Raw genomic sequence first — 13,610 nt, forward strand, 5'->3', positions numbered from 1 at the left:
TGCAGCTCAATCTCTGTGCGTGGAAACCCAATGTGGAAACAGGGGGAGCAATCTCATCTCAGTGATATGCAGCGCTCGATTAGGAAAGCAGGCCATTAACTACACAGAGATAAATCACACCATTGATAGTATCCTAGGATTTTGGACATCAGCACTACTTAGCTTGACCCGACCAGGAGTTGTGCAAGTTATCTGGGAAGGGTAGAGTGGTCTTTAGAGGGAGAGTCTGCTATACTCTAACCTGCTATTATTTTCATTTTGCTCATATTTTGGTCTCATTATTGTTTTTATTATATTGCACCAAACACCAAAACAAATTCTGTGTGCACACATCTGTTAAACCAGATTGTGTCAGGGTTGATAGGGAACTGGACCCAGATGCAGACAGAAAAAAACAGGTGTGATGAAACAAAAGTAATTTATTAACTCACATGGAGGAAAAGAACTTGAAGGCAAAAAAGGAAGGAACACAGAACAAAGAGCACAAGCATGTGGGACGAAAGCAGATGATCCAACAAAAGACAATGGGAAAACACTGAGCTACATACATGAGGAAACGAGACACAGGTGGTGCAGTCAACACAGGTGAGACAAAGTAATCACAAGAGGGAGAACACAGGAAGACAGGACAGAGAACTTCAAAATAAAACAGGACAACAGACACAAACCATGACAGATTGAGATTCTAATTCTCATGTGGCTGCAGAAGCTTTGGGACCTGTTGATGCCAGAATATCTAAATGTGTCCAAAGGTGGAAATGATCCCAACTGTGTTACTCATTTTAAACAAGTGAATTTCAGGCTCTGATCAACATTGTAACCAACAGCGATGAACACTAGCAACTATTTTTCCTGACTCCTACGATGCAGCATGACAGTGTCAGTCCAGAGAGAAAAACAACACATGTGGAAGTGCGTATTAATAAAAAAAAAACTAATGGTAGTGAAACGACAAATCTAGTTTTGGTAATTTGATTTTGGTGGGTATAATGAAGAAAAGAAAATCCAAATGTAAATTGCAAACTACATTTTACCACACACATACACCACACACAAACCAATGATCCATCAGAGGCAATCAGGGTTCTTTATCTGTCCAAGGACACTTTGAAATGCAGACTGGAAGAGCCAGGAATCAAACTGTCAATCAAACTGTCAACCAAACTAGTGATATGCGACAAGTGCTGCATTCAGAGCTACAGCTATTTACTTGTATTGTATATCTAGTTTACAGCGCTGACATCAGACCCCTAAACAACCAATGCGTAATACAAGCAAGTGACAAAACAGCTGCAGGCTGTGCTTTAGGAACGAACAACACATTCTGCTTCTATTACTAATGTATATGAGTGGAGTGCTGTAACATCATCCTGCAGTTCATCTTTAATTTATGTAGCGCAGAAGAAGTTTTATCTTTCGGAAATTCTCTGATAGTTTAAGTTGTTGGGTCAATGGAGGCTTTGCTCTGCATATCTAAAAATATCTGATTTAATTCAATTCAAGTCATTTGCACCAAAGTATGCAAAACCAAAATGAGAAGTAAACTGTGTGATTTGTCCAATCCAACTCCTTCCACTGCAGCCTGTATTTATACAAATGAACATGTTAAAGATGTCCTGGTGCTCTGGAGTTAAGAAGTAATTATTCTAGTGTATTCTGAATCCAAGCATCACAAATGCAGTGTGACCACCTGCCAGGTGTTACAGCTTTGTCTTTGGGGGTCTCAGTGAGGGTAGATGTGTAGCTGTACAACGCGGGGTGCAGATGCAGAGGTTCGTGTCACGGGGTTCATGTCTCTCTCAGCCTGGACCGTAACTCGCTCTCCTGACTTAGTTTTTCCACTCGTGCCCATCCTGCTGTCTGAGTCTCTCAGTCTTGGGTTTGTGTCGTTCTGTTCTCTCTGTCTAACTCTGTCCATCATCTCCCCCTCTCTCTCCTCTCAGTGTTTTATCTTTTTCTCCCTCTCTCTGTGTGACCTGGACATCACCGCTCTCATCACTTTGCCTCTGAGGCTTGTTTCCGTGAATGCCGCGCTTGTGACGCTGTCTTGTTTTGACATGTTTTCCCTTCCACTTTATTCAGTGGTCTCAACCCACTAATTCCTTGTGGATTGAACTGCTGATGTACCATCTCCAGCCAAGTGTGTGTGTGTGTGTGTGTGTGTGTGTGTGTGTGTGTGTGTATGACAGTTGGATGGTGGAGCTCTTTAACGGAGTCACCACAGTATTACTGAGCGTACTGACATGTAGAGATTTGAATGAAGAAGAGTCAATTCAACAAGACTCCTCTCTGGCTACTATTATCTATGCAAAACATGGTGTCGATGTTCTGCTACACTAAGCAAGATTTTATCTGATGAGTCTAAAAGTTGGAGTCCCTGTCAGCAGCCACCAGGAAGGAAGTTGTGCCCATTACACGCCACAAACAATTATGTAGTAGGAGGAAAATGTTTTTCCTTTGCTAGTTTTTTTTCTTTGTTACTGGTTGTAGCTAAGGGCTACATTTACATTTACTTTTCTAACATTTTCTGAAAACAAAATTTTGAATTTCTTTTTGAATGGAATAATGTAGTGTAATCAAAGGTGAAGAAGGCAACATCATGTATTGTCATGTAACCAGGACAGTCTAAATGATTCAGTATTCTGGTCTACGTAGACAAAGAAAACAAATTCACTAATTATTATTGTTAAGCGATCACTTGTAAGGTAAAAAAATTGTTCAAGTAGGAATGGTGCAATCTTAATGAACAAGAACAATGAACAATCAAATGTAACATGCCAGGTTTAGCCACCAGAAACCTACGTTTCATTTGTTGTACATGGCAGTTGAGAGCAGCCCATCTCCCAGACAGAGAGATGAAGCTGAATGAGGTAAAGTATCCAGCTCTTCAGGAGGCAGCTGGAGGGGAAATGTTTCTATGTGGTCCTATGACATTCAATAACAATCTCAAAAGTCACGCACACAACACATGGCACGAGTTCATGGAACAGATCCACAAGCAGAGAGTTCATTCTCGCAAGAGTGGATTTCTGTTGCAGTTTCATGAAATGTCAACAGTTTGTGTGGTGACCCTGTGCACAGCAACTCACTGGTCTGTCACACCGCTGGTTCACCCACTCACCTTTCATGACTGGACTCAAGTGCATCATGTCATGTTTTCCTTTCACCCTCAATGTACTGTATTAAGTCACTGAACCATGTATATATTCACAGACAGAAAAAACCTAAGCTAGTGATTTATGCTAAATGCACACTATTAGCCGAACAAACAATGATTTCAGAGGAAGCTTTCATGCCAACGCATCATTGTGTGAGATGGATGCTGCCGAGGGATTGATTAGGACCAAACTGGAACATATATTTAGACCCACACTGCTGGAGACAAAAGCACAGGTGGACAGACATTATTCTAGGTTCTTTGTCAAAGCTAAACTAAGTCCTACATATTTTTCTATCTATTGTTCACTACATGCTCAAATGGCCTCAGCACAGTGTGGAGCACATCTGCATATGACCACGCCAGGCAGATTATAGACAACATACGCTGTTTGTTATCACCAGCTCCTATTGTATCCTCTGCTTTGACATCAGCACAGTGATACCATGGTATGCAACGCTTACCAATGTGGTAATAAATTATTCACTCATCTTTCACCAGCCGAGCCCCCTGGAGCTTAAAACCAGTCCATCACATATGAGCCTTTGGAGGGAGGGGGCCAGCTAATTCTTACAGAATTCACTGATAGCTCTCTCCCAGTGGGAGGGCTTTAATGCATGGTTAAAGCATGAAAATGATGCATATGCAAAACAACAGCCTTGGAGGGATGTGTTGTCTAAATGGTTAAGATAAATTCAATTAAAGGTTTGCCAGAGCAAACCCAAAGCTCATAGGTGATTGGCTGATGAGAAAACTTCCTGGAAGAAGCCCTAGCAACACAGTTGCTGCCCCTGTCTGACCATCCACAACCAATCACTATGTGCAAATTTCCCCTCTGGGTCAGGTGAGCACCATCCATCTGGGAAAAGACAGTGAGTGAGCGGGGGAGGAAAAGAGAAAGGCGTAGGAAGAAAAGAAAAGAGTGTGAGGGAGGGAAAGAAAGACTTCCAGGCTGATGCAAGAAGAACCACTACTTTCTCCTCCTTTGGATTAAAATGTCTCAACTTTTGGACATTTGACACAGAATCCCTACAGAAAGTTTCCCTGTGGATAACTCCAGGGACAGAGCACACACAACCCCACACAGATCATATACACTTACAACTTCAGTGATGCTGCAGCCGTAGTGAACAGTATACACATGTATATGTACTTGTGTACTCCCATCAAATTGGTCAGTCAGGTAGAATAGATATAACTGTGAAGCAACATCAAACAGAAAAAAAAATAAAGCTCAAACAACAAATATAATTCTTAACCACGGGGACTATCAACAATGCAAACCTGCTTACTTAAGCTGAGAAAACTAATAACTCTACTACTACTGTAAAGATGAAGCTACTGGCAGGAGTAGTTTCACTTAGCAATATAAATTGTTTAGCTTAGCATTAATGATCCCTGATATACTTATAACTAAAGAGAAAAAACTATAATGGCTTCACTGTGGGCCTATCTGTCCTGGTCTTTGTGCCAGTGGCATGATGCCACACACTGATGAAGGACAGCAATTATCTTCTTCTCCAGCATTCAACTATGATGGCTGACAGAGTTGAGTCAGTATGAGACTTTGGGGATGAGGCAACCCATCACTTCAGACAATTACAGCCCATGTCCCAGTGAAACCACAAGAACATCAGCATGACTATTAAAAAGCTTCCAGGAAGATCTTAGCCTACTGCTCAGGAACATTTGTCTCTTCACTGAACGCAACAGTGGAGATGGAGGGAAAGCTCATGTTGTGGCAAGACACACATCTTTAAACTAAAACAGTGACCTAAGTGTTACATATATCAAAGACACTACCAGATGAATATTTGATATCAGTTTTGCTCCATTCCAGTCTGTGCCATCTTATACCAAGAGATCTGCTTCCATTTTGTAGCCTTACTTTAAATGTAGGCACCAACTTCTGTAGTTCAACAAAAGGTCATCTAAGATTTTTTAAGACTGAAAACAAATTTAATTTCTGACCCATTTCACCTCCAACTGACCTTCAAAGCACAGAGGATAAGAACAAACATCAGAGTCCCATTAATACTTGCAAAATTCACATTCAACTGGGTATGACTGGTGTTCTGACTCAACACAAAGTTGCTCATTTTTCAATGAATTGAAAAAAAAAAGAAAAGTAGATTACCTCTAGAGGAAGCTACAGTATGTTTGTGAAGAGGGGATGTTAGGCCACACACTATCTAGGTGTCTGTCCATACCTAGGTGTAAAAATTGGCTTATCACAGTGGCAAAAAGTTTCTAATGTTTATATGTATGTTTAACATTTAAAAAGTACTTAATTCATTTTGTTATATATTTTTATTAATTTAATCATAACATTGATAATAATAATTACATATTTTTGTCGTGTGTGCCGTTTTGCAAATGATGTACTGGGCCACAGGTGTAGGACCACTGCAATAGTATTTTAATATTTCTAATGTATCCATGTACTGTATACACATTTGTGTGGTATGGAATTCTACTTCATATGATTTAAAGCCTTCTAAAAGACCCTTGAAAACCCTATGCAAGTGTTTAGAGACTGATAGTGAACAAAGTGTGAGCACATTTTAGCATGTCCATATGCATATTTTTGTAGAGCTTTTCAATCATCCAGAATTCATCACATCCAAAGGCAGGAACAAACCTTCCTCCCTGTACCTTATCTGAAAGGACATAAAATGTTGTTGCCTGGCAGCACAGGCAGCAACATGTCTCTGTGTGGCTTTAAAGTGTAAAAAAAAAAAAGCGAGTGTTCCCAGATGGCACTCAGGTCTAAAAGGAGAAAAAAAATCATCAAATACAATCATCTTTTTTATGAGATCCTAATAGTGCTACAAATGTCAGACTGATGTATTACTGCACATTGACTGCGCTCAGATGTTCCCGGGCTTCGCCTGGACAATCATTACGCTTATCAAAAGCACTTCATTAGAGGAATCAGGTCAGAGAGGGAGACGGGCCAGCGTCTGTGTGTGTGTGTGTGTGTGTGTGTACAGTAGCTGTGTGTGTGTGTGTGTGTGTGTGTGTGTGTGTGTGTGTGTGTGTATGTCTCAGTCTATATGCAGGTGACTGAACAGACACAGAAATAGTTTCTGTGTGTTCTTTCAAGTACCAATTCTAGGCCATTTGGCCATGTGTATATATACAGCATGTGCCCTACTAAATAGATTTTTTGAAGTGAGCCATTGTTTTTTATTGATCTGAAAGACATGGGCTCATCCTACTGTTCACAAATCCCACATTCCCCACAGACAGTGTGAACTCAGTCTGACGCCTTAGTCCTGCTCATCGGTCCAGCCACTACACATGAATCTGACCCTGCCGAGGTCACAGCGCGGTGCTCTGAGTCGACAGCAGCCACCACGAAGCTCACCATTATCAGATCATTTTAGCATTTGATATCACTTACAGAAAAAAAAAACTATTTGTCTCATATCTGAGGGTATTTTTCTCTTCCTATTCTCCAAGGGCTGAACATAAAAAGCATCTGAAACACAGAGTAAATAAGTATTCTCTGGAGGGGGCTGGGGCGGGCCCTGCCCACCACCATGCCACATGAGCCGAGATGAAAGACTGGAGGCGCTGAAGGGGAGCTGAAACTCCCCCCCCCCACATGCACCCCCCCTCGCCTTTATAAATAGCTATTAGGAGATATGGAGCAAAGAAGCAACTGGGAATTCAGACAACAGCAGCAATTGGACCAACATGTTCTCCTTTTTGTCAAAAGACAAACCAGCCAATAAACAAACTTTCATCCCATGGCCTCCACAACTGGAGAACAGCAACAGTCAAAGCTGTTTTTTTTCCCCCAAAAAGTCAAACACAATCGCACACGCAGGAAAGAAGAGCAACTTTTTCTTACCTTTTTCTGGTCCTCCAGCTTTTGACTTGACGACTTCTTGCCATGCCTGCTGGCTTCCGGTACATCCATCCCTGGTCCAAGTACAGAATAACTCCAGAATAAAACGACAGGAATTCAGTTGAAGAGAATCCAGGTAGCTACAGTTTGCCGACGAGGGCCTGCGTCCGGCTCACACCCTCCCCCGGACACAGGCGATCCATGGCAGGTGGTGGTTTGGTTAAAGTAAAACGTGTCTCTGAGTGTTGTCAGTGCAGGACGGTCTCTGTAGAAAAGAAGAAGAGCCAGGCGGGTAGTGGGGGGGGGGGGGGCTACCAGCAGAGCATCATTATGGTGGCACTGATGAGGATTTTCAGTCTGCAGGTTGTGTAGTTCTACATGAAGATAACAGCTATGCTGGCTTCTTCCTCAGAGTGTAATCCCTGGCTGCAGCACACAGTCTTCCCTCCATCACTGTGGAAAGGAGAGAGACAATACATGCTGTGATTGAAAAGCCAAAAGAAAGTACAGTTTTAGCTTCACAATTAATGCGCACGCTCTCTGCCTCTCCGAAAAGTCAACATTCCCCTCGGTGATGCACTGTACAAATGGCGAGGATATCTGCATATCAAAGTGAATGTTGCCATGGCGCTCAGAGAGGGAGAGAGAGGCAGAAGCTTCTACTACATGCTGTTTGTTCTGTGCTGAGTGATTGTTTTTGATTGTTGTCTTTTTTTCTTCCCAACCCAATTTTCCACCAAAATGCAGCAGCGGAAGGATTGAGTCATGCTGAGGTCGGGTAAAGTTGCGTCCTAGGAAGGGTCCAAGCATGGAAAGATAACCACAGGATCGGTGGCTGGCCCCTCTGTGGACTGCACCAGGGGTCAACTCCACTAGCATCCTGCATAACACAGCATCTGCCATTCAGAAGGTTTTCTACTTTGCAGTCAGAACGTGACTTGTGAATGGAGAGTGAGACTCAAACCTGCCACTCCAGCACAAGAAGGCCAGTTTGGCTAAATGATGTAATGTTCTGCAGCAAAGGCTAAAAGCTTGCACTGACTTTAATAAATGTCACATATTCAACTGTTTTATCAATCTATTATCGCTTACAAACTGCCAACTTCCACAAGCGACTTGTGTTATTTCTTAGCTGCAAGACATTAAGGTTTTTGTCTATGTATGAAAAACATTAGATTTTTATGTAATATGATATATACATTATAATGTGTTTAATGTTTAAATGTGAACAACAGAAAGTGCATGCAACATTTCTATATGCCTCCTATAAATGTATGTTTTTTATATCAATTACTCATTCATTTTAAATCAACAATTTGAAACATCTTCTGGGAAAAGGGTCTCACATTTTTTAACCATATGGTATAATCAACATTAATATCAACATACACTAACAGGCTTAGGGATAGGTGTACATTCAAGCAACAGGATGTCAATTTAACATTATAATGTTATAATGATATTCCCTGGCCAGGGAATGCTGCTAGATGAAAGACTCTGCTAATAAAGATGTCAATCAGTTGTTGCCAGATGATGGCGCTGCATGAAAAGTCAGCTTTTCAATAATGATCACAAAGACAATGAATGTGGGCACAGGACTGCACAATAATCCATCCCAGGATATTTCACTTTGAACTGTAACTGTCAACCAGCTGGTGGCATTAGATGAAAGGACAGGAGACAACCACAGTCATTCATCTTCTGGGGAATATAAATGTCTGTCCATACCTGGTCATTCCAATAATAAAATGGTTGTAAAGATGTTTCACACTGCACCAAGGGTATGGGCTTACTGACCACCACATGGTTTAAGAGAGGTTTTGCTAATCTGTTGTACACCACTAATCACAAGCAGAAATGGAAGATTTGTGGAAGAAAGGATACACAGAGTACCTCCAGCACAACTGGCTCAGAGTTTTGTCCTCGATACAAACAATCACCACACTCTAGAGCAAATACACTTTCCACTCACACAGAAACACGATTGCACTGTCACTGAAATCAATACTTCTCTGCACTGCAACTGAGCCACCATCCATCCACAGAAGCCGGCCAATCAAATGCTCCAATAATCCCTCAAGGTAACGCACTGTGAGACAAGGCGCTGCAGAAAGCAGCCTCTCCAGCAGGAGCAGGCCGCTGCCAGGGAGTCAGGGAGTCAGGGGGTCTCCTCTCTTAACACCAGCCACATCTTAACCGTTTTCTTTGCCACTAAACACTTACCCAGCTCCAGAGTGCCATGTTCGACTGTAAACCTGTCACTTAGTTACGGCCGATCATGTCAAGCACTGCCAACACAGAATTGGTTCTTGGGGGACATCATGAACTGTGTGATGGAGCCAATGGAAATTCAGTGTTAGCAGCAAAAGGCTATGAAAACATTTCCTTTCAAGTACCATGGGGATGCTGTAATGTGGTAGCCTAGAACAACAGGCAACAGAGAGGAAATACCGACAGCAAAGGTGATGAGGAAAATTAAGCCAGTGCTCTCCTAAGACTAGAAACAACAGATTTAGGTAATAACACTGCATCCCAGAAATGCTAAACTTGCCAAACGCACAGCTGTTTTGCTTCTAGACTTCCCCTTTTCCCTTGGCAGTGGAATTATATCAGGAGCTTTCTAAACTAATGCATACTGCATGAGTGCTAATTTACCCCTCTTTTTTCTTCAACATTACAAAAGAAACAACATAATCTCACAGGGAATGCTATGGCACACTTTCTACTTGCTGCAAATAAAGGGCTAGCTGGCATTCGCTGTCACATAGCGACAAGATGGCCTCCAATGTAGGCCACTGGGGTCAGGGGTCATTCTCCGCCAGCTTTGCCTGACAAGCAGCAGCAGGTACAGAACACCCTTATCAAGGAAACAAGGGCAGACTCTCCAGAAGTAGAAACCAATCTAGACAACAGGCTGCTGCACAGCATCTTTTACAATATAACAGATAATGTTCTCATTTCAACATTTCCATTCTAATCCTAGACATATAGACGATTACGTAGAGGTAGATGTGCTCACTCTTTCACACATACAGTCAACAAGTTATCAAAATAGATGACTGGGGACGGATATTTATTTTTATTAACTTTTGATTAATTTCTTAAGATTTCTGAAGATAATTTGTCATTCCAATAGCCTATCTCTTCCCATTGTTTGTTTAAAAAGTCAACTTACACACACATTTTCCACAGTCTTCCCTGATACTTAACAATGTAAACCTAAGCTTTGTAGACTATGAATGCAGGTTTCATCACTTCCATTCAATTTTTTTTTTTTTTTAGAAAATGTAAAATACTACTAGGGTACTTACACTATCTGAGAGATGTGAGTCCACATTCCACAGTATACCCAGCTAATCAACATTTTTAAATTGAATTTTAATCAGTACACTATATGCTGTCACTGTATTTGATGTGTGCCGTATTGTTCAGACAGTTCCAGCTGGTTCCAACAGAGGCTGCTGCTGCTAGAATGTATCTAACTAAACTAGATATTTATACTTGGACACTGGACACATGGACATGATAGTTAGCTTTCCAACTCAGTTTATAAACACGGTTACCCATTGGTGTTTCAAAAAACAAAGTTGAGTGACTCTGAAGAAGTCACAGACCAGCCGTGAAGTGTCTGTTCAGAGAGATAAAGAGACGCACTGCACAAGTCAACAGACTACACAGGTGCACTGGAAGCTAGCAGCTGGACGCTAGCCTGCTGTAGCTTACTGACATTAAACTCTGAGACAACACGTTTACCTGGTTGCTGTTCCCACACTTCACTCTCATGGTGCTTTGTTCATGTTATGCGACCGAAAAGATAGTAACGTTTTCTTCCCATGACAATGGCAGCTATTAACACCTGTTAACAACCGTTAGCACAGGTGGTACATAGTGGATAATTAGCGTTATAAGCATCCAATGAGCGTCACGCAACTTACGTAAGGAGGATATTCTTCTGTTTTTTCATGACCTCATGACCATTAACACAGGTTGATGCAGCACACGTGTAATTAAGGTAATTTTAAAGGTTTTTTTTTTTTTAATTTATTTATTTTATTAGACATATTTATTTATTTTATTTATTTACTTATTTTATCATTTCTATATTTCTTATATTATTTATCTACTATATATTAGTTCTTGAAATGTTTTGATAATGTTTGCCTTTGTCATGTCTTGGAATGTCTGTCGCTTTGTTTTTTTGTTCCTTGTTCAATTGGTGATGTTATTTGATGATAAATAAATATTATATAAAAAAAAAAAAGCACGTGTGTAATTAGCAAAGCATTTTTTTCATTATATGTTAACGTTATTCAGTGCTGAATATATGGATAGTTGCATTTCTAACTTCTTCTATCTAACTTTTGCATGCAGGCTACAAAGTCACAGGCTGTCTGCTAAGAAGGACATGGTGCTTGTAAAGTAAAAAGTAAAAAAAAAAAAAAAAAGAAAGAAATAACAGGCGGACATTCACTGCAAGCTAGCAGCTAGATGTTAGTCTGCTGGACATTACAGACTTTCAATTTTGAGACAACAAAACATGTTTACCTCTGTGCTGTTCCCGCAGTTCACCCCCCCCCCCAAAAAAAAAAAAATAAAGTTGCTATTTCCTTTTATGACAGCAGCAGGTATTAACAACACCTGTCAGCAACCAGTAGCAAAGTAGCAGCAGTAATGGATAATTTGCGTCATCAGCGTCACTCAGTGTACGTAGGTTATGGAGTCTAATAGACTAATGGAAAGGAACGAACAACATAGGCTATAATAGGCTTAATAAATAAAAGGCAACCCAGTATGAAAAACATGCATCAAAATGGATTTAGAGATATTGAACTATAATGTGTTAGCTATATCCCTTTGAATGAAAAAAAAGAAAAGTTTCTGCTCAGTTCTGTAATTTTATTGTTATGAATTTCAAGAAAATTGCACAAGGGGTGACCCAAAAAGCCACTGCTCTTTGTCAGCAGAGTGAACATTTACTGTTAAAGATAGGAAGGAAAAGAAAATACCTTTCTTTCACAGCAGATATTTTTGACTGGTTAGAGTGGAGACAGTAGCCAATACTGAGGTGTGCCAGTAAATTAGAAGCCCTATGCACAATACCAGGACTCTAAAGCATCTTGATATAATTAATGGCCATAATTGATTTAATTGTTGCCTGTGCTTTTATTCACTGATGTATGTCAAAATAACTTCCATGGGTGCTTGAAGTTGTAAGCAACACTTTAGCTTTACTTTAGCCAACTCAGAGAATTAATGTTAATTAGTTACAGCTGAGTAAATCTGCCAATCACAGCTGAGTTGGCTAAATAAAGAGACATTTAGAATGTAAAACTTACCAGTTACATTATTTTATGGAAAGTTACACAAAATGATGCCATTAGAGAACTGCATTGTTTTCAGTTGTGATACAGGCATAGAAATTTACATACAAGCAATCACTTAAAATATAGGCTATCCAATCAATATGATCCATGACTCCATCCACCTCTTTGTTTCAATCCTACAACAAGTATTTGACATTGATTTTCAAATCAATTGAGACCATCAATCTTGTTTCTTGACAATGCCAATCAGTTTTACATGTAAATAAAAAAAATATTTTAAGAGGTGCACAACTCACCATGAAATCTTTAGGCATGGGTCGTGTCTCACACCTTAATTTCAATTATCCTAACTGCTACGAAGCTCAACAAATTGCTCAGTGATAACTGTGTGATAGCTATATGTGGCAGTGTGATAGCTATATAATGAGCTGAGGAGCTCAGCTGCCATCGGACTTGATGGCAAACAGAGCTAAGCTGAGAAATATGATCTATGTGATCACCGTGTTCACTGGCAATGGAAAGAGCTCTGCGTTGCAAAACACCTACCGATTTCATCATAAATGGAATAAACCTGCATCTTTGGCAGATATGTTCCCATATTTATCGTTTAAGGGAATGTTAGTGTGTGCTTTAATCCCCTTTGGTTGTAAAGAATCTTATTAGAAGCAAAATCTCCATATTTATGAGCAACAGCCGCTGACACAGCCTGTGTGTAGTGCTGGTAATCCCACCTTCAATCTTTACAGCTGGTCGACATTCCCTACCACCAACCCATTGGCCTTTCACAAGCACTTGGTATTCAACGGGTGTCTGTAACTCTCCAAGTGGTCAATAAAGTTTGATTCATGAGGACTGGGGCCGTAACTATACAGTGCTGCTTTAATTCGAGGAGATGTAAATGATGACCATAGATCCAGCCTGATTTCCTCAGGGAGCGCAGGGAGGGTTGGGTGAGCATGAGCTGTAAATTATCACCTCAATAGGTCAGAGGTCAAACATAAAGAATGGCCCACATCACATTAAAATGCCATAATGTCCTAATGGCGTTATTTCAACGTAAACCTCATTTTACCGGTTCAGTGTGAAGCCCAGCTGATCAAAACACATCTAATTTACATTCTGAAACTGCTTTTGCCACATGTTTATATCATGCTATGCCTAACAAAACAGTTCACTAACAAATTATGCATAGTATGTAGTTTGTATATAATATTTCATAGTATTTGTTGCATCACAGTGCAACTGAAATCCTGCAAACACTACAAAGATACAC

This window comes from Trachurus japonicus, chromosome 23 (genome assembly GCF_045865225.1).
Source record: "Trachurus japonicus isolate A0001 chromosome 23, Traja_1.0".
Taxonomy (NCBI): Eukaryota; Metazoa; Chordata; class Actinopteri; order Carangiformes; family Carangidae; genus Trachurus; species Trachurus japonicus.